Source organism: Lissotriton vulgaris, chromosome 1_1, assembly GCF_964263255.1.
Source record: "Lissotriton vulgaris chromosome 1_1, aLisVul1.2, whole genome shotgun sequence".
NCBI lineage: Eukaryota > Metazoa > Chordata > Amphibia > Caudata > Salamandridae > Lissotriton > Lissotriton vulgaris.
This window is the reverse complement of record NC_141685.1, coordinates 2,125,476,471-2,125,499,607: the sequence shown is the minus strand read 5'-3', so window position 1 is coordinate 2,125,499,607 and position 23,137 is coordinate 2,125,476,471. Positions and strand designations below refer to the sequence as shown.

The following is a 23,137-nucleotide window of genomic DNA, read 5'->3' as shown; positions in this document are numbered from 1 at the left end:
TCTTGCCCATTCTTCTTTGGCTGCCTGCGCAGCCTTCCCCGACACTGCTGGACAAAGGGCATTTGAGCCCCACAGAAGGCCAGTTGGCCTGGGGTCAGTATCTAATGTGATTCTTGCGCAAAGTGATTGCCTACTGTGGTTATGCCTAATGTGATTTATGCGTAATGTGCAATGCCTTTATGCCTGTGATACCTCTAACTGTGTTTTCATGCTTAGGAGGTTGTTTTGCCTAGTATGGTTTATGCTAGCGAGTTTATGTTTACCTGCATGATCTATGCCTATGGTGACTAGTATTGCGTAGTGTGTACCTACCTTTTAGCAGTGGTTACTGGTTGTGTCCTACACTTGTTATTTTGTGCTACAATTATTCTATGCTCTAGAAGTGCTATTTCTGACAGTGGCCCACGTGGCCCTGTCTGGTGTAAATAATCCCCTGTAAATACTGCCCAGTGCCAGTTGGCACAGTGTAATTGTGTGATTACGATATAATGTGTTTATGGTAATACAGAGGCTAATATTATATATAACCTTGTATGGAGTTCCTTTTTGTGGTGTTCCTAGTGTGTTGCTGCTGCTGTGTGTGTGTGTTGCGCAAACGCTTTACACAGTGCCTCCGGGATAAGCCTTACTGCTCATGCCAAGCTGCCAAGGGGGTGAGCAGGGGTTATCTTGGCGTGTACCTCCCTTGCCCTGATTAGAGTGGTGGTTTCTGCCTGGCTTTGGCGCAAGCCTCAGTCAACCAGAAATCCCATTTTTAACATGCACTAATACTAATTTAGCCAGAAATTGGGATTCTGCCTGCTTCAGTATTAGAAGTACTGAAGTAATTTCACTTCTGGTATTCCTGCATCTGGTTTCCAAGCAAAACGTTTGTGAATTGTTCACTGGTAAATTCTTGAATTATTTGTTGAAATGAGTGCAGTAACACTAATTCCCTATTCCATTGGTGACAAGTAATTTTGCATCTTGGAATCTCCGATCCCAGCAGTAGCCAAAGTTTTGTATGATAAGTTACTTCATGTTGAGTTTCACATGATTCGAAATAAATTCTTTGGAATTATATTTCACTGTGTATTTTTTTATTCACTCTATAACATGTGTTAAAGACGTAATGCGTTTAAGGATTTATTATTACACTGTGCTAAAGTCTGGAAGCAGGTATTTTCTTTCATGTAATTTCATAGATTACTGTAGTAAACAAGGGTTTTGGTGTTAGTGAACCCTTAACAAAATGTGCGCATAGAAAGTAAGCACTGGAATAATACTTGATAGCCTCTCTTAGAAGAGATAGTAATTTGTTATCTTGTGTGTAAGTTTGTGTATGTTTTATAACAGTTATGTAAGACAGTGAATACAAGAATAAGTCAGTGGACGGACGGACGGATGGATGGATGGATGGATGTATGAGTGCTAGAATGAGTGACAGAGTGAATGTATGTTTACTTTTTGGGTGTCTAAACCAATCAATAACAAAAAAAAGCACTTTCAGTCATAAGCCAGACCTATTGGCTCTTATGATGCATGCTCTCCCTCCCAGTAAAGTGCAGCACATGTAGTGATAGCGAAAAGGTATAAGATGCCTTTCCTGATTGTGATGACCAGGGCAGAGACGCCGGACACTAGGACCCTGTGGGTCACAGGGCGGTGACCAGGTCACCGGACACCACTTCCTGTGGGTGGACAGGAAAGGGGCATTATGCTGCAGGATGAGGACGAGGACAGACGTGTAATGGCAGACTAAGAATCATTTGTAATAAAGGAGAATCTGTGGTACACCTACCCCATCGTGTCCAGAGTGATTACTGATCGTCGGGGATCTGACAACTGGCGACGAGGCGGATCCGGTCCCTGCGTGCAGAAACACAGAAGTCGCGATTTTAAAGCCAGGAGCCCACCCTGGATCGCGTTGCAGCCAAGGAGAAGAGGGAAGAGTGAAGCGCCGTCCAGCACTCAGCGGCGACGTGGGAGCCCACCCCAACCGCCGCGAAAGAAACGAGCAAGAAAGCTGGTAAGCGCTAAGCGCTAGCGCGAAGAGCGCGCGAAGTTTAAAGGAGCTCAGAGCCAGCGCGAGCTCTCGCGAGAGTCTCGGCGGCCATATTGGGGCCAGGCGCAGGAGCCAATCAAACGAAGACTCAGAGCGGCGGCCATTTTGAAGTCAGGCGGCGCTCGGATTGGCCTAGAAGTCTCGCGAGAGTCTCGGCGGCCATTTTAAAGTCAGGCGAAAGAGCCAATAAGAAAGCAGGAAAGTTGGGCGGCCATTTTAAAGGCAGGCAAAATCGAAAAACAAAAGGAGAGGCGCCGAATGCAAAGTAAAGAAGAAATAAACGCTGACAAAGGCAATAATAAAGGGAACAAAGAGAAATAAAGTGAATAAAAAGGAAGAAAGACTGTCCCAAATAGGAAATAATAGAGAAAAGGAAATAATAACAAGGGGGACAAAGTATCACCCCACAAAGAAGAACAAGAATCCATAAAGAAGAATAAGAATAACAAAGAAGGAACATACGAGGTATCAAACAAATCAATAAGTGTCAAAAGAGTCAAAATGCCAGACACAAAACTGCAGAGTCAGAATACACAATTCCGCAGACCAGTGCCTTTTGTTGTATCGGAGCCACAGGTGGGCATCCGATGGGAAAAGTGGATCACAAAATTTGAACGATACCTGAAGGCGACTGATGTTGTACCTGAGAAGAAGCTGGATCTACTGCTAAACTTAGTGGGGGATGAGGTGGAAGACCTCCTTATAACATTCCCACAAAGTGAATTAGAAACTTATGACAAGTTGAAAAAGTGTCTAACGACTAAGTTTGACCCGCAAAGAAATGTTGATTTTGAGAGATATTCGTTCCACATGGCATACCAGCAGCCAGAAGAGTCAATGGATGATTTCGCAACGAGGCTAAGAAAGCTGGTAGCATATTGCGAATTTGAAAAATATGACAATGAACAGGCACTTCGTCTCAAAATGATAGAAGGCTGCAGAGACACGGAATTTCGCACAAGATTACTGAAAGAACCGATCACCTTAGAGAAAATACTTGACCTAGCGAGGGCAGAAGCAAGAGCGATTGTACAATCGAAACAGATGGATCGAAAGGGCGAACAGATACATCGAATTACGGACACAGGCAGAAAAGGGAACTGGAAAGGAGGACACAAGGAACAGGCGCCGAAGAAACAAAGTTCCCAATGCTATAGATGCGGCCTGGACTTTCCCCACCGAGGACCATGCCCAGCATTTGGTCAAACATGCAGAAAATGTAACAGAAGCAACCACTTTGCCACCATGTGCCAAGGTGGCCAATTCAAAAGTGAACGTGGCAGGCCAGGAAAACCAAGACAATCAACAACAAAATATGTAAGGCACATGGATGCGACGGAGAGGAGCTCGTCGGGGGGATCAGAAGAAGAGGAGGAAGAGATAACAAGCAAAGTAGAACGTCTATATCTCATGACCACGGATGAAGGACATGGAGAAGAACATATCAGGCTAATAGACAGGAAGTCAATAAAGAAGACAGATTGGGTAACAATTGATATAGGGCCACACCAAACAAAGTTTGTACTGGACAGCGGAGCTACATGCAACATCATGTGTGCCTCTGAATATGACAAGATGAAGAAGAAGCCGCAACTACAACCATCAAGTGTAAGAGTATTCACATGGGGCGCACAACATCCTGTAACCAACATGGGAAAGTTCACGGACACCATGACACACAACGGCAAAACTGTCGTAGAAGAAATACACGTGTTACGAGGAGACATTCCAGCACCATGCCTGCTAAGTAACGTAACAGCAAAAATAATGGGACTACTGAAAATGATGTATCACATGTCAGAAAAAGAGAGCATACTACAGGAGTTCCCGAAGCTAACAGACGGCCTAGGGAAACTTGAAGGAAAGCAAATAACACTACACATAAACGAGGCTGTCAGACCAGTTGCACAGCACCACCGAAGGGTGCCAATACATTTACAACCCCAAGTAGAGGAGGAAATAAAGGCGCTACTGGCCCAAGATATCATCGAGCCGGCAGAAGGACCAACGCCATGGGTGTCCCCAATAGTGGCTGTACCGAAGAAAGACACGACACAGATAAGGATCTGTGTGGACATGAGAATACCGAATACAGCCATCGAGAGAGAAAGGCACCCAGGGCCACATCTGGATGACATGATAAGCTGCCTGACAGGGATGAGAACATTTTCAAAACTAGACCTGTGCAAGGGATACCACCAACTGGAACTAGATGAGCAATCAAGATACATAACGACCTTCTCAACGCACCTTGGACTGTTTCGTTACAAAAGACTGAGTTTTGGAATATCATCAGCAGCAGAAATATTCCAGGAAACGATCAGGCAGATAATAAGACCGATAACGAATAGTCTAAATTACAGCGACGACATCCTGGTGTTTGGGAAGTCGGACGGGGAGCATGACACAGCACTGAGGGCAGTATGTTCACGGCTGGTAGAGGTGGGCCTGACAGTAAACGAGAAGAAATGCGAGCTGGGGAGAGAAGAACTGGTGTTCTTTGGACACATATTCTCACAAAAAGGAATGAGACCTGACAAGAGTAAAATTGACACGCTCGAAAAAGCGAATGAACCTAAAGATGTTGCTGACGTGCGCTCGTTCCTTGGCCTTGCCAGCTACTGCGCGAGGTACATAAAGGACTTTGCAACGGTGAGCGCACCCCTGAGAGAACTGACAAAACAAGGGCAGCCATTTGAATGGACCACAGAGTGCACAAAAGCGTTTGAAGAGATAAGAGCGTCAGTGACAGCAGTTGACCACTTAGCATATTTTGACCCGAACTTATGCACAGAACTAACAGTAGACGCCAGCCCAGTAGGTTTGGGTGCAATACTAGCACAACACAAACCAGGAAAAGACTCACCTCGACAAGTAGTAGCATACGGAAGCAAAAGCTTGTCAGATGTTGAGAGAGCCTACTCTCAACCAGAGAAAGAGAGCCTGGCGGTGGTATGGGCATGTGAGCACTACCACATGTTCATCTATGGAAAACCGTTCACAATAGTGACAGACCACCAAGCGCTAGTGACCATCTATGGCAACCCAAAAGCGAAAATACCGCCGAGAATAGAAAGGTGGGGAATAAGGTTGATGGACTACAACTTTAAGATAATACACAAGCCAGGCAAAGATCAAAATCCAGCAGACTATATGTCGCGACACCCGCTCCCTCGCCGGAGTAATAGCACCACAATGGCAGAAGAATACCTCAACTTCATAGTGAAACAAAGCACCCCAGCGTCAATAACAAGCGAAGAACTGGAACTGGAGACAAAAAGAGATCCGACAATGAAGACAATAGGAACAATGGTGAGGCTGCAAAGGTGGAGACACATTAATAACAACACCATCACAGAAGAAGGAGTCGATAAAGAAGAACTATTGGCGTTCAAAAAGATAGGCGAAGAATTGTCGGAGACAGAAAACGGAGTTCTGATGAGAGGTTCAAGGGTTGTAATACCACCTCGCCTAAGAAAAAGAACAGTCAAAATAGCACACGAGTCACACAGAGGAATAGTAGCGACAAAGAAGATGCTGAGAGAAAGAGTGTGGTTCCCAGGACTAGACAGCATGGTAGAAGAAGAAGTGGCACAGTGCCACACCTGTCAAATAACGGGACAACCTAGCAAACCTACACCGCTGAGGATGTCGGAATTACCATTGGCAGTATGGACTGAATTAGCGGCAGACTTCTATGGGCCACTAGAGACTGGAAGATACCTGCTGGTTGTCATTGACGAGTTTTCAAGATTCCCAGTAGTAAGGGAAGTGGCATCGACATCAGCAAATGCCACCTTACCAGTGCTGGACGACATCTTCGCTGCCTGGGGCTCACCACAAACACTGAAAACAGACAATGGCCCTCCATTTTCAGGAGAAGAATTCCGCAGGTTCATGGAATACCTGGGGATCAAACACAGGAAAATAACACCACTGTGGCCCCAAGCCAACGGAATGGCAGAAAGATTCATGGGGACCATCAAAAGGGCCATCCAAAGAGCAAAAGTGACACAGATCTCCATTGGACAAGCACTGTGTCAGGTGCTACGAGACTATAGGAACACCCCCCACAGCACCACGGGCAAATGCCCAGCAGAACTGGTGCTAGGAAGAACAAGCAAGACGAGGCTACCACAGAGAGAAGCAACAGCAGACACCAACAGACAAGAAATCGCAGAAAGAGACAGCAAAGAGAAGAAAAAAATGAAAGAATACGCTGACAAAAAGAGACATGCAGCGGAACACCAACTAAAAGAAGGGGACATTGTAATAGTGAAACAAACACAGCACAGAAAATCAGACAGCCCTTTTTCAAAAGAGCCGCTGGTAATAACTGGAGTAAAAGGGTCAATGGTGACCGCAGCATCAGACAATCGGATTGTAACAAGAAACAGCTCGCATTTCAAGGAGCTGAAAATGGAAAAAGAAGAAAGAGCAATAACAACGGCGGAAGTGAAGGAAAGAGAACAAGGAACAAAAGGAGAAGTGACAACACACGAAGAAGAAGATGGAGGACCAGAGCCGAGCGGAGAACAGAGACCAAGAAGAGAATGCAAAAAGACAAAGAGACTATTAGAAGAAATGTAGAGAGTCTCTCTCTCTCTCTCTCTCTCTCTCTCTCTCTCTCTCTCTCTCTCTCTCTCTCTCTCTCTCTCTCTCTCTCTCTCTCTCTCTCTCTCTCTCTCTCTCTCTCTCTCCTCTCTCTCTCTCTCTCTCTCTCTCTCTCTCTCTCTCTCTCTCTCTCTCTCTCTCTCTCTCTCTATCTATATCTCTCTCCCGAACTGCAGCACAGGCAGTTTGCAGTGTGGGTAAGGATTTGTACATGGGGAAAAGCATTTGTTGTAACAAAGGGGGAGATGTGATGACCAGGGCAGAGACGCCGGACACTAGGACCCTGTGGGTCACAGGGCGGTGACCAGGTCACCGGACACCACTTCCTGTGGGTGGACAGGAAAGGGGCATTATGCTGCAGGATGAGGACGAGGACAGACGTGTAATGGCAGACTAAGAATCATTTGTAATAAAGGAGAATCTGTGGTACACCTACCCCATCGTGTCCAGAGTGATTACTGATCGTCGGGGATCTGACACTGATCACATAGCCATTACTTCAATTGTAGTTGCTATTGGCTATTAAAACCTTTCACAAGCATATTTTTGTAATGTTGTCATTGTCCGTTTATAAGACGCTGTGTGCTAACCAAGGGGCCCCCTTTGACCACTTTCTCATTATTAGCTTTGCTCTTGAGACGGAGCATTGTTTCCTCCATACAGTGATCCGACTGAGTTTATTGCAGTAATCACTGTGCCATCAGCAAAGTTAGACGAGACAATGTAGTCCTGAAACTGTTAATCGAGAAACACTGCATTTAAAAGGATTGAGATAACGCTTGTTTTGACTCCTTTAATTGGTTAATTCAAACAAATTAATTTGTTAATTCAAACAGAACGAATTAATGACAAGTTCTGCCATAAAGTTCTACATTTTTAAAGGTTTTTTAATACCCAATACAGAAGAAATAAAAGTAAACATCATGCGCTTTTTGCTGTCACCTGCCATAAATTACTCTTTAACCAGTTCTGCAAAGTCAACCATTGTGGTCTAAATTAGTTAGAGCTGGTGAAACACTCCCACTATTTCCATTGGCATGAATCTAACCATGCCCATTGAATGCACAGAGGGCCTGCAGACTCAACCCATATTCAAAGTGCAGGGTCACATCAACATTGGGATTGCGTGCATGTACGTGAGTAGGTGGCGATTTGCGCCTGTATAATATGGACAAACCAGGTCCACTTAAATGCTCATTTCTCATCTATGAAAAGTTATTCATCTGAACGGACAACCGTTCGGTTTGTACATGTGCCTAGTGCAGGGCCGGACTGGCCGTAGTGGGCACCGGGCGTTTCTCCGTTGGGCTGCCAGGGTGGGGGCTGGTTTTAGACCCCTGGGAGGCAGTTTTTGTTACCGGGGGCCGGCAACAAAAGCGGCACAAAGCTTTCCTCTAGCTACCATGATTAATATCTCTGTCATATGTTTATCTTACTAGTTCTCTTTACATACAACATTTTGTAACAGATTCGTGTTTTATCCTATTATCTGAGAGCTAGATGCCAGCAGATTATTAGTGAGTCATTATTCATTTACGTGGCCACTTTTTGCTGTTAATAATGAACAAAGCTACTAAATAAAGCTACTGTTCTATGATGTTGTGTTTCAGGTGTCATGGACTGTCTGTATCCATCTTAAAGGCTTCAGGTCATTATGCACACAGTTTCTAGTCCTTGACGTTTTTGTGATATTCTGAGTGTTGTAGTCTTGCTTTGCTTCCATGGAACTAATTAGACTAACATATCTGAGGTCAATGATTTTCAAGTGAGAATTTCATGAGTGTGTCAGAAGTCAATGGTGTGTATCAGCTGTCGTGAAATGTGTGTATCTGTCATCTGTGTCACGCATGTTTATCAGTTGAAGCACATACATAGTTAGGAGTGTATATGTTTTATCAGTGTGCATGTTAGCAGTCATACGTGTGTGTCTATCAAGAGTGTGTAGAGTCAAGAATATGCAGAGAGGAGTGGTGCATCTATGTAATACTAACTGTGTGTCCTGGGTTTGTGTCTTATGTTGATATGTGTACCATGTGTGTATGAACTATGTTTATTATAGGTCCTAAGTATAGGCTGAGGGCTGTTGGTGAAATCAGCTATGAAGGTTTATTACTAAGGTTTTGTATGGGTGCCTGCATAGACCAAAGGAACTCAAAGCATTGCCTCAATTTAATTGGCATTAAAAAAGTTAGGGATGTGGTCCAAAATGACTAAAAAGTGCACAGCTCCAGGCAAGTCTAAGGGGCATATGTACAACAGAAAGACCGAGCGTGACGTTAAGCAAAACTTGCTAAAGCCACGCTCCAACATTCTGAAAACGTGTGGATGCAATGTATTTACAAAGATACAGTGCATATTGGCACTAAATTAGGCTGCCTAGCACCACCGCAGGCACCCTTGCAATATAGTGCAAGGGTGACTGCATTGGGGGGGAATGATTGTTTATATGCAGGAAGGTGTCCCCTCCTGGAGCCTTCAGAAGGCTTGGAAAAGATGGCTGCCCATTAAAAAAGTTATTGACACTGGGTAAATGGTCCCCTGTGCCTTCAGAACAGTAGGAGAGGGGAGCAGCATGCATCTCTCCCCATTGAAATAGTGATGGGCCCTGACGGATGGGGGTACATATATTCTCTACAAAAAACAAACGTTAACGTGACTTCATAGTTAGGAATTGTACGAATATCTTACTTTACATTGTAAAAAAAAATAATTAGAAATTCACTGAAGCTTCAAATAATAGAGATATCTGTGTGGGCCATGGATCCTTTTTTCCCACTGGCCACCTCACTCCTGCAAACTATTGCATAAGCTAGCGCTATGATTGACTCGCCGCAACTTGAAGAGAAATGTTGCACCTGCCATTTCATAAGTGTCCTGAATGTTTTAAAACCAGTTCAATAAAACAAAAGAGGTAGAAAAGGGCAGTTTAGGGGTACCCTGATCAGGATCAGGTGGGGGGATCCAAATGCTCATAAATATTTTTTTGGGGGGGTTTCCATAATGCTGTAGGTGCCCTGCAGGAGCCAGCGTAGCCCCCTGGATTCCCGTGGGAGGGGCAGGGCTTTAGTGTCTGCGGTGGGTTGTCAGATGAGGGCTGTGCATGGCAGGGGCTGGCTGCCCACAGCGAGTGAGGGGGTGGTGACCGGGCCTATCCACACAGGGGGTTGTCTGACTGAATGGGTTGGATGCAGGGCCCTGGTTGCAGTCCTTGTCTGCTGGGGGTGGGGGGCCTTATGTGATAACCCAGGACCATTTTTGCCCTATTTATGGGCTCATCTGCTGGATACAGCTTGGTCCTAGTGACAGCATACCCATGACACCCTAAATGGCATGGGTGTGCCCAGACATGGGTCCTGTGCTCACTGTGTCACTGAATCCAAGCTGTACCCCGCTGATGAGCCCATAATTAGGGCAAAACTAGTCTTTGGGTGCTTGTGTTCCGGTGCAGGGAGGATCTAATCTGGCAGTTCGTGCTGGACTGGCCCCATGAGGAGCAGGGCCAAGAGTGCTTTGCGTATGGTTGGGTCCCAACTTAAGTGGCATAGTGAGAAAAAGAATGATGAGTTGGCATGCTACCCCGAGCGATTGCCATTGGTAGACAATTTGCAAACACTCCTCCCATCACGTTTTGCGTGTATCTGCTGTCCGGTTGCTCCCACCTCGCTCCCTGCCCCCAAGAGCTGGCTGATTGTCTTTGTGGTATCGTAGGCTGACATTGAACATAGCGCATTACAGCGCCTAACCTCGCATTACAATTTTAATCTGCCTTGAAGCGCTACTTTGGTTTAATTGAGTCTGCTGCCGCCTTAAGCTTTGTGCATTGTGTGCTGCTTTAAACATTGAATTATCGACGCTACCGCCGCCATTTGCACTTTACATTCGTGCTGCTTTGTATGCTTTGCTGTGAATAGCATCTTCCTCAGCCCCAGTTTCACTTTCCCAGGATCCATTTTATCGTGCTTGTTTTGCCTTCCTTTGCCCCGCCTACCCTCCCCGCTACCGCCTCCCAGCTGACCCGCCCACCCACGAACACTAAGCGCTCCCCTCCTTCCTGCAGCTGTGACCGTCTGGACCTCTGTGAAAGCGGTTGCTCCCACCTCGCTCCCTGCCCCCAAGAGCTGGCTGATTGTCTTTGTGGTATCGTAGGCTGACATTGAACATAGCGCATTACAGCGCCTAACCTCGCATTACAATTTTAATCTGCCTTGAAGCGCTACTTTGGTTTAATTGAGTCTGCTGCCGCCTTAAGCTTTGTGCATTGTGTGCTGCTTTAAACATTGAATTATCGACGCTACCGCCGCCATTTGCACTTTACATTCGTGCTGCTTTGTATGCTTTGCTGTGAATAGCATCTTCCTCAGCCCCAGTTTCACTTTCCCAGGATCCATTTTATCGTGCTTGTTTTGCCTTCCTTTGCCCCGCCTACCCTCCCCGCTACCGCCTCCCAGCTGACCCGCCCACCCACGAACACTAAGCGCTCCCCTCCTTCCTGCAGCTGTGACCGTCTGGACCTCTGTGAAAGCGGTTGCTCCCACCTCGCTCCCTGCCCCCAAGAGCTGGCTGATTGTCTTTGTGGTATCGTAGGCTGACATTGAACATAGCGCATTACAGCGCCTAACCTCGCATTACAATTTTAATCTGCCTTGAAGCGCTACTTTGGTTTAATTGAGTCTGCTGCCGCCTTAAGCTTTGTGCATTGTGTGCTGCTTTAAACATTGAATTATCGACGCTACCGCCGCCATTTGCACTTTACATTCGTGCTGCTTTGTATGCTTTGCTGTGAATAGCATCTTCCTCAGCCCCAGTTTCACTTTCCCAGGATCCATTTTATCGTGCTTGTTTTGCCTTCCTTTGCCCCGCCTACCCTCCCCGCTACCGCCTCCCAGCTGACCCGCCCACCCACGAACACTAAGCGCTCCCCTCCTTCCTGCAGCTGTGACCGTCTGGACCTCTGTGAAAGCGGTTGCTCCCACCTCGCTCCCTGCCCCCAAGAGCTGGCTGATTGTCTTTGTGGTATCGTAGGCTGACATTGAACATAGCGCATTTCAGCGCCTAACCTCGCATTACAATTTTAATCTGCCTTGAAGCGCTACTTTGGTTTAATTGAGTCTGCTGCCGCCTTAAGCTTTGTGCATTGTGTGCTGCTTTAAACATTGAATTATCGACGCTAGCGCCGCCATTTGCACTTTACATTCGTGCTGCTTTGTATGCTTTGCTGTGAATAGCATCTTCCTCAGCCCCAGTTTCACTTTCCCAGGATCCATTTTATCGTGCTTGTTTTGCCTTACTTTGCCCCGCCTACCCTCCCCGCTACCGCCTCCCAGCTGACCCGCCCAAGCTCCGCCCCCCTCCACTCTCCATTTATGTCAGATGTCCCAACGCGCAGCGTCCACGCGCTACGTACACGCCGAAGGTGCGCCAAAGGTAAGCCCGTCTACGCCCGTCCGCGCCTGGACCGCGCCCAGCGCCAGACCCCCTGCCCCTCGCGCTCCCCAGCCCCCCCGCATTACCTATGATGCCGCCACCCTCCTAGCCCTTAACCCTGGTCGCGCTCCCAACTGCGTCCAAGCCGCTCCTGGACACACCCATGGACCTTTCTCCTGCTACTCCTGCAAATTCATCGGCACCGACAACATCTCCGCTACAACCTCACCACAGATACCCGACCCCAACCACCTACATTGTATCCTTCTCAAAACCCGATCAGTCCACAGGCACGCCATCGACCTATGGAACCTACTAGACACCATCTCTCCGGACATCGCCTTCCTTACGGAAACATGGATGAATGCTTCCTCAGCACCAGACATCACCATTGCCATCCCTGATGAATATAAGATCACACGCAAGGACCGCACCAGCCACACAGGAGGAGGAATCGCTATAGTCCATAAGAAATCTATCCGCATCTCAACCAGCTCTGACGCCAACCTCGCCAATTCCGAACACCTTCACTTCCAGGTCCACATCGACCCCAAGACCACACTCAGAGGCACCCTCCTTTACAGGCCACCAGGACCCCGCGCAAAATTCAGTGAAGACATCACGGACTTCATCACTCCACACGCGCTCCCCTCCAAAGAATACATCCTTCTGGGAGACCTCAACTTTCACTTCGATAAGATCAACGACCGCAACACCGCCACCCTCGTGGACAACCTCACCAACCTCGGACTTAAACAACTGGTCACTTCCCCCACCCACATCGCAGGTCACACACTCGACCCCATCTTCACCTCCAGCAACCATGTCTCCTTCAGCCACACTACGGACCTCATCTGGACTGACCACAGATGCGTTCACTTCACCTACAACAAACCAAAACTCAGCATCCACCTCCAACCTACCTTGAAAAGGAACTGGAACAAAATCACCACGGACCAAATCTCCGCATCGCTCCTTCAACACACCCCAGCCCCCTCCTCCAACGCTAACGAAGCCGCCGCTAATCTCACCCTATGGTTATCCAACACCGCTGACACCTTAGCACCTCTGAAAAAACATCAAAACAAACCTGGCAGCAAGAAGGCCTCATGGTTCAACGACGATCTCAAGAAGTCCAAGAAACTCTGCCGCTCCCTTGAAAAGGCCTGGAAAAAAGACCCAACCACCAGCACCAAGGACGCCTTCAAAAACGCCACCCGCACTCACCACCAACTAATCCGAAAAGCCAAGAAAGCAGCATTCAAGGATCGACTCGACAACAACGCTCACAACAGCAAGGAACTTTTCAACATCGTCAAGGAATTTTCCAATCCCTCGGCCAACTCCAACGACATCACCCCCTCTCAAACCCTCTGCGACTCCCTAGCCTCTTTTTTCCACAACAAGATTGCAGACATCCACAACAGCTTTGACAACCAACCCGGAAACCAACCCACCCTACCGTCTGCTGTCCATCCTCCCCCCGTGAACACCCTTAACGACTGGAAGCCAATCTCCACTGAGGACACCATCCGCCTGATGAACTCCATCCACTCAGGATCCCCCACAGACCCATGCCCTCACCACATCTTCAACAAAGCAGACTCCGTCATAGCACCGCACCTCCGAGACGTCATCAACTGCTCCTTCAACTCCGCTACCTTCCCTGAAGACTGGAAACACGCTGAACTCACCGCCCTTCTGAAAAAACCAACAGCGGACCCCACCGAACTCAAAAATTACCGCCCCATCTCGCTTCTTCCATTCCCGGCCAAAGTCATCGAGAAAGCCGTCAACAACCAGCTCGCCGCCTTCCTCGAAGCCAACAAATCCCTCGACCCCTCACAATCTGGCTTCCGAGCAAAACATAGTACCGAGACCGCCCTCATCGCAGCAACAGATGACATTCGAACTCTACTGGACAATGGAGACACAGTCGCCCTCATCCTCCTCGACCTCTCTGCAGCATTCGATACAGTCTGCCACAGCACCCTTCTACAACGCCTCAATAACATCGGAATCCAAGGTAAAGCACTGGAATGGATCACCTCGTTCCTCACCGGTAGAACCCAGAGAGTCCGCCTTCCTCCATTCAAGTCCGAGGCCTCTGAAGTCATCTGCGGCGTACCTCAAGGATCCTCACTCAGTCCCACCCTCTTCAACGTATACATGAGCCCCCTCGCGGCCATCGCACGCCAACACAACCTCAACATCATCTCTTATGCGGACGACACTCAACTGATCCTTTCCCTCACCAATGACCCCGGCGCCGCCAAAGCTAACCTGCACGAAGGAATGAAAGAAGTCGCCGAATGGATGAAACAAAGCCGTCTGAAACTGAACTCAGACAAAACAGAAGTCCTTATCCTAGGCACATCCCCCTCTGCTTGGGACGACTCCTGGTGGCCGGAAGCCCTCGGAAAAGCACCCATCCCGACAGACCACGCACGGAACCTTGGCGTCATTCTGGACTCTTCACTCTCAATGAACAAACAAGTCAACGCCGTATCCTCTTCCTGCTTCAACATTCTTCGCATGCTCAGAAAAACATTTCGCTGGATCCCCTCCGAAACTAGGAAAACAGTCACCCACGCCCTGGTCACGAGCCGACTGGACTACGGAAACACCCTCTACGCAGGTACCACCGCCAAACTCCAGAAGAAACTCCAACGAATCCAAAACGCCTCAGCCAGGCTCATACTAGACATCCCACGCAACGAACACATCTCTGGTCACCTTAAAGACCTCCACTGGCTACCCGTCAATAAGAGGATCACTTTCCGACTGCTCACCCACGCACACAAATCACTTTACGACATCGGCCCAGACTGCCTCAACTCTCGACTGTCCTTCTACACCCCCTCCCGCCAACTACGCTCTTCCGACCAAGCCCTCGCCACTATACCTCGCATCAACAAGACCACCATGGGAGGCAGATCCTTTTCTTACCTGGCTGCTAAAACATGGAACTCACTCCCCGCTTACCTCCGCCTCACCCAGAACCACCTAGCGTTCAGAAAGCAGCTTAAAACGTGGATATTTGACAAATAATCCTCCTCCTCCTCCTAAGCGCCTTGAAACCCTCTGGGTATGTAGTGCGCTATACAAATTTTATGACTTGACTTGACTTGACTAGATGTGGGTCCTTTGCTCACTGTGTCACTGGAACCAAGCTGTACCTGGCTAATGAGGCCATAATTAAGGCAAACTGGCCCTGGGTTGCGTGTGTTCCTGTTCAGGGAGAACCTGGTCTGACAGTTCGAGCTGGACGGTTCCCATAAGGAGCAGAGTCAAGACTGATTTGCATATGGCTGGATCTAAACTGAGGTGGCATGGTGAGAAAAAGAATGTTGGGTTGGGATGCTACACTGAGTAATTGCCATTGGTTAGATGAATTACAAGCATTCCTCGCATCATGTGTATTTGAATAATATCTTACTTTACATTAAATAAACTTTAGAAATACACTGAAATAAGGTTAAAGTGATGTTAAAGTCCCTGTAATAATATAAAAACGATGGTTTTAAATGAAAAAACACTGAAATTAACCAATTATAATTTGCTGAGCTAACTGTAACCTGCACCCCTGCCATGCTCTGCTTATGACCTCATGTAATACTGCTTCACTCATTTAAAAAAATATATATTTATTTGAATTTTGTAAGGTTATTGATACAATGTCCACATGTCATACTATACAGGATCTATGGTGTATGTCAACTAGTAGACATTACTTTACATAAAACGAAATCAAGGCATGTAAGTTTGAGCATATTAGTTATGCTAAATAATTGTCACGGTTCCTGATGAATCAACAAAAATTGCAATATAAATTTGTGTTTAACAGAAATCATAAAAGGTATTGCATTTTATTAAACCTTGCTATATCGTAACAGGCATATATGGTGACATGTCCACTGTGGTATTCGCTGGGCCTGTGTGGCCATTATTACACAGAGTAGTACAATGAATATTTAATGTGAAAGTTCACTTGTTACAACAATCCAACACACATGAATCACTCCAGTCCATTGTTAGCGACTGTGTAATGAGAGCGTCCGGCCCCAACCCCTGTGTCTCACCTCCACAGAACAGACTATATTGAAATTCGTTTCCATCCACACCCCTGGGTGTTCTTGCTCACCTCTCGCGTATAGTATAGTTTCAATATTGTTGCATATGGGACCTGGATTGTAAACTGTTTAAGTATCTGTATCTTGTCTGACCTCATCTGCGTTTTGTGAGTTATTTCCCTCTGATTCTTGGTACGCCTGTTACAGCTCTACCAATATCGTGTCCTAGAATTGCGCAATGGGGCTATTTTTGTAAGCCAGCTATCTCCTCCCTGTGCAAAGCAGTGCTTTCTGCCTGTGGCCATACCACAAGGGTGCCTTTTCAGTTGTTGAGGATGGGAGGTTGCCTGTTTTTCCACCATTTGGTGATTAGGCTTTTAGCAACTATGAGTCCTAAATCTATGAACCTTGAAGTGGCTTTATGTTTCTTGGATCTGGGGAATGCTCCCAGTATAAACTTTTCCATGTATGCAATTGAGGTCAATAAGTGTAAGCCGCCAGCACCGCTGTTACTTCCTGCCAGTACAATTGCAGCATAAGGCAGGGCCACGTAATGTGTAGGAAATCAGCGCCCACCTGGTCACAATGAGGGCACTCTGAGTTAGTTAGCTGGAAGTATTTGTTCAATTTATCTGGTGAGAGGTATGCCCTGTGTGTAATGTACATCGGTATAACCCGAAACTTGGCGTTTCGTGGGATCTGCATAGGGCTAGCCAGGATTGTGTCCCATTCTCCGACCATCCATGGGCCTGCCCTGTCCTCCTCCCACCGCATGCACAGGGATGTCAAGGGTTGGAGAGTGTGAGTTAGTAAGACTTCTGCCAACCAATGTACAATGTGACTTCCATTCTCCATTACGGATACGTATTGAGTCTGCAGATGCATTTGTGGTTCAGTGTTTATGTCTCCCCAAGCCAATGTAAGTGATCTTCTGATTGAGTTATACAGTTGGAATTGATCTGATACTACATCACACATGACCTGTTAAATAATGACATCACTGATGACATCATTGTTATGGGCAGTATAGAGTTATTGTGTGCACACATGTGGGTTGATAGCAGGGAAATAGCATAAACCCATGAAACAAATGCAATTGTGCATTTTAAAACTTATTTGATGCACTGTAAATCAATCCAGTAGACGTCTGACACCACTAAACCAAATTGCCACTGCAACAGGTGCATTCATTATAACTATTCCCCTGCATCTGTGTTTGAGGACTGTTGCCGTCTCTGTACAGGTTTATCCTGTTTGCATTACATACTATGCATAATTCACAAGGGGCAACACATGAGCATGCACCTTGCATGTACAGCATGCATTTCATGGAATTGGGCTATGCCCTACATATATTGGAGGGCATGACCAATGGTCAAACTTTACACCTAATAGTCAGTACTTTCTGTGCACATTGTGCAGTACGTAGTGGGCACAGTAAATGTGTAATAAATGCTGGTACTGTCTATAAGGCATTCTACACATACACAATGCTTAGTTCTCTACTATTTGTGACCGGACCCTTAAATCAATATTGATCTTAAAACGTTGGTTTATAAGGTTACACTGATAGTGTTAGGGTAAGTAAACATTTGCATAAACTGACCCATCATGGCAAACTGTGCCCCCAAATAGAGGTTCTTGGATAGGGCCCTTTTTGCAGGGCCACCCAGGATTTCTACCTTCCTTTACTGCACCAATTTATGTTGGCTTTTAGGACTCTGTGCAGTTTAAGCCTGCTAACTAGAGATCAAGTACTTGTGCCTTCTCCCTTGATCATGGTAAAATTGGTATACACCTAATTGTCACATTTAATTTACTTATACATTGATTCTAAATAGTACCACATGTATCTAGGGCCTGTAAATTACATGCTATTAGTGGGCTGCTAAACAACCAAAACAAGTGCCAGCACTGAGACCTAATAAACTGAATACTTTTATCAACAGACTAGAAACTTCCATTTTTAGTCATGTGGTTGAATTAATCCATCAACATTGACTTTTATTTTTCAATTTTTCAACACAAGGACATACAAAAATATTTATAAATATGTGCGATAAACATAAAAACGACGTAAGTGAACAAATCGAGGTGCTCAACAACTCAATACACACGCCCTCTTTCACAGTCACTCCCTCATTCACAACTAAATTCTCTGCACACAAACTCAGAGACAAACCCAACATACACTTGGTCGTGCAAAGGAAAGGTTTAAAATTGTGATGGACCTACGTGAATCTATTAGCACAGTAATTCAATTAAACAATCAAACCCTGAACAAAGGCAGTATGAAACATAAATCACTAATTTGGTCTGCCACTGTACAATTGAATTATATAATTTCTATCACAAACATTTGAACAAATGAAGCTGACTATTAACGTAGATCAAACCAAAACAACGTAAGGTCGATGCGTTTCAAACCGGACCCTTTTGTCCGGTTCTCATCAGGACCAACAGATAATCTGAAAAGAGGACACAAACAACTACTTTAGCATCACACATGATTCTTAAAATTAACTGTCATGGCGGCCTGCCATACACAAGTAGCCTCCTACCTTTATATTGACAGTAGCTTCAGTCAACTCGTATGTGATATGTAATTCTAGGAAAAATAATAAATCACAAGGACACTGTGAGGGTTAGTCACCACATATACTACATCCTTTCATTTTTTACAAATAGCACGTAGCCTCCTTCAACCTATGGGCTTACCTCCAGAGAGGTGTGGAGCTGAGCTGTTGATAAAAGATGGCCAGGGGGAACTGGCGGTCTGGGACTTCTCTTGGACTCGTGATATCTAAAAGCAAGCAACAGGGTACACTTTGTAATCAACCACGATCTTTGTAAAAATAAGTGTAAAAATATTCCGTGGGACTCAGGAGTTTAAAAATGGGCTCTTACTTCAAGATGAAAGTCTGTGTTTAAATGTGGATGGAGGAGGGTCACCTCCGTCAGGTAATGCCTGCTTCTGCGTAGGCGGCGTTTTGACAAATCTCTCTTCGTTCTGCAAAAGAAATGCCAGAAAAACGTAAATTTCACCAGCTATACTTCTCCGAACGCATGAGGATTTCAAGGGCCCTTCGGGTGGAGGCTTACCGATTCAGAAAAGGATTGCGAGTCGCAGTACCGTGGCCGTTGGCATCAGGATCACCGCGGTTTCTTGGATGATGCACCCGGAAGTATGGCCTCTGCCTAAAATTGGTGGGAGGCGCCCACGTGATGCGTCACGTGGATGGAACCAGGGTTTTTTCCCTTAAAGTGCCCATTACCTTCGGAAGTGTGCCGGTGTCCGAGTAACACATGTAAACTAAACGGATCGGTGTGACAGTGTGGCATATAGCGCAATAAAGATCAGCACTTTTCATAGATGTTGACAGTGCCACACAGCGCTTCAATTATTAAGTGGCAGAAAGTGCACTCAGATGTCCGCGATATGCTTAATGAATCCTTGCAATTTCTGACAGTTCATTGAGACCATTAGTGGCAGTATTAAATTTCATGATTAAGTGGGCTTCACGTTGACTAAGTTTTGTCTCTATATCACCACCTCTTATGTCTGTCTCAATTTTGGCTAGCACAGTCCATTTAAATTCTGCCTCTGTATGCTCATTCAACCTCCAGTGGTTGACCAATGGGGCATTTGCTACATTCCTGTGTATTCGTGATTTATGCTGTGTTATCCTTTGTCTAATCTCTTGTGAAGTTTTTCCCACATACAATTTTGGATATGGGCAGACTATTCCATAAACCACATTCTTTGTTTTGCAATTGGTAAATGTAGAGTGCTTCCAGAAAATCCCTTCATGCTGAAATACGTCTCCTTCCATTGTCTGGTCACAACAGGTGCACGTCCCTCAAACCTCCCCCCTCCTATCCACCTAGTGATGCCAGCTGCCACTGATTTTTAATACTTGTAAGTCACCCATAAGATAGATTTTAAAGGCTCAAAGGGCAGGGTGAAAAGGATTTTAAAAGTAGTACATGTGTAACTAAGTTTTACATGTACTGACAGTGAAAAGCTCCTAAATTCTTTTTCACTGTAGTGAGGCTAGACACTCTTTCCAATAGACTAGCACTGGGTTACCTTATTACGCTTAATAAGGGATAATTTCAGTTTTGGAACAGATAGAGAGATACTTCCTCCTCAATTTGTAATTTAAAATCTTCTTTAATGGTAAAGTCAGATTTTAAGTTACTATTCTGAAAATGCCACTTTTAGAAAGTTAATAGAAATACTGAGACTGCTAGGTCTCAGACAGAGTGTACACTACTATGCACTTAAAAAGCGTGATACCAAGATTAGCTGGTGTATTTAGTGATGTGTAATACATTTGTACATTAACAAAACATAATTTACAAGACATATGGAGATATTCTATAAACAAATTATAATAAACCAACAATAAATCATAGTTGCATCAATTCATTGCTTCATGAATCTTACTTTAAAAGAAGAACTGGCCAGAACTAGTGTGGGAGTAGGCCAGAGATTGCCCCCTGCCCCCAAAAAGGCTGGCACTAGGTATAAGTGGCACTCTCAGAACTTCTCTTGCAAATAAGGAGTGTACCCTTAGACCTGCAGAAGATTCAGAAGAATGGCTTCCCTGCTGTCTGAAGAAGGAAGACTAGATCTGCCTGCTTTAAACCAGGATCCACAAAATAGTCTAGTTGTCTGACGTCCTGTTTGAGTTACATTGACACCCCAAGAGTCCGGAGTACTGCCCTCAGCTGACAAACTCCACCTGGACCTGCTAGTGGCCTCTGATTCTCAAAAGGGGAACCCCAGGTCCTGGGCCTTTGGTTGGCATCAGAGTGTACTCCTCCTGTTTCAAGTCTACAAAAGCTGCAATCCAGGTGAAAATCCAGGCATTTTGGTCTCTTCGCAGACATGAGTGTTCTCCTCACAGCAGTACCGATCTTTGCGTCTCCTGCCAACGTAATGTTTGGACAGGGGCCTGCTTTTCATGCCAAACAGCGCCTACTTGCATCTCCTGCCATTGTGAACCAGCTGTGACTCCCCACGTGGATTTGTACTTTGAGAAGGTTAACTCTTCACCAGGACAAACTTGGTTTCTGTATCTGACACACGCTCAATCACGGTCGACCTGAACTTGTTACTGTGGCCCAGTCCAGTATGACTGAACCAGTCATGTGTCTGACCAGATACCAATGAGTGTTGCTTTGTGCTTTTTGGTGCTATTTCCACTTGGAAAATGAAAAAAATCATAATTCAGATTCTACTTTATGTTATTTATGTTATGTGGTGTCATTTTCTTAAATTAGAATTACTCTATATTCTAAATTGGTTTTAGATTTTTCTTGTGTTGTGTTTTCACTTCATTACTTTGTAATTACTTCATAAATACTTTACATATTGCCTCTTAGTTAAGCCTGGCTGCTTTTGTTTCAAGCAACCAGAGGGTTTAGCATGGGTTTTTTTTGTGAACCACAAAAATCACTCTGTCAAGGATTGCATTTATTATTTAAGTGGAGCTTCAGCTCCCCTCAACTAATAACCCAATTTCTTGCAGAGGTAAATTTTACATTTCTGCTGCATACAGCACCCACTCTGTTCCAGGGCATGGCAATATGGATGCTTAATATGCACCTGTATCCAAATTATCAGAATAGGGTACTCAAGTTCCAGTCTGCTGAAAAAAAGATGTCAGACTAGCGTTTTTGCATATAACCATTAATACCGCTATATTGTTTTCTTTTTTCATTTGAAGGTAGCTCATAAGTACTGTTTAGATTTACACCAAACATACAAGTGTTACAATGGGTCTGGTCTGTAAATTAAAGTGCTTCTTTGGTGGTTTTGTGGCATTTTCTGAATGGACAAATATGAGAATGTGTCAACAGTTGGACACATGGATAGATGAGTAAGTTGGTCGATGAAGGGACGAATACATGAGTGATTGAGGTATTGATGAAATAGAGTTTAAGGATGGCTAGCTTGATGCATGAAGGAAAACTGATGGATAGTGAGTGGGTGGTAAGGGCAGTGTGTACTGGAGCAAGGGCAGGGTGATGAGCTGGGGAAATGAGGTTACATTGTCAATATGAGTAGGACAAGCTCTCTGGTGTCAGGAATTAGGGGTGAGTCTGGACAGTTATAAATCATGAGACTGTGTGCAGAGGTTGTGCAAAACAGTTATACTTTATAATAGCAACATTGACAACAGACAAATAGCTGTTTTTGGCTGACAGCGCCTAAGGTGGGCTACACTCACTTATGCAGTATTAGGTCTTCTCTGAACTCCTCTGTCCACAAATTGGACAGAGCATTCAGGTGGTTTTGGGGCACCTTGAAAACACTGTGCGATTCACAGGATGAGTTATTTAGGAATAATTTAGAGGACTGCTAGAACTGCTTGAAGAGCTTATGAGAGAGAGTCGGAGCTGCAGCCTTCTTGGCAAGGCATAGCTGGGTATCATGGTAAGCATTTAAATTTTTTCGGAAAATCCCATCTTAATAGTTATGATGTTCAGTCAACGTAATTTGATACATTAACTGTTACCCCCTGGATTACCCAACATTGGGATTGCTAGGTGCAGTAGCAGGTTACCATTAAAGTCGAAGGGGAAGGAAGCATCGTAAGAACCTTTCTCCTGGCCCACTGGCACCTCAGTAACTGTAGTGCTACCCTGGCCGGCTCTTTTGCATGGTAGCTTACCCAGTGATGCTGTCACTAGCAGCTGTCCTCGACTTTATTGCATGTGAATCATAACACTGTCCTACTAATGGGGTGAGCCGGTCCTCGGTCCCTGCCTATTCACCGATTCCCCATCTAGTATTCTCCTCTACGAGACATGGGTGATAATAGAGGTTGTTGATATCCAAATATTGACCCCCTCCCTAAGGTTAGGGAGGCAGGTTTGAGATTTTCTGAGTCTTGCAAAGCAGTCCTCTACCAGTCGAAAGTGGCAAGTTCAGGGAATTGGCACAATGCTTCTGGCTGGCTATGCGGGACTG

General features: G+C 45.6%; 1 protein-coding gene across 1 annotated transcript in view; it reads left to right on the top strand.

The window, feature by feature from the left end:
• LOC147751703 (carbohydrate sulfotransferase 1-like) overlaps positions 1-23,137 on the top strand; it is a 202,168-nt gene that overhangs the window by 176,231 nt on the left and 2,800 nt on the right. The window lies entirely within an intron of this gene.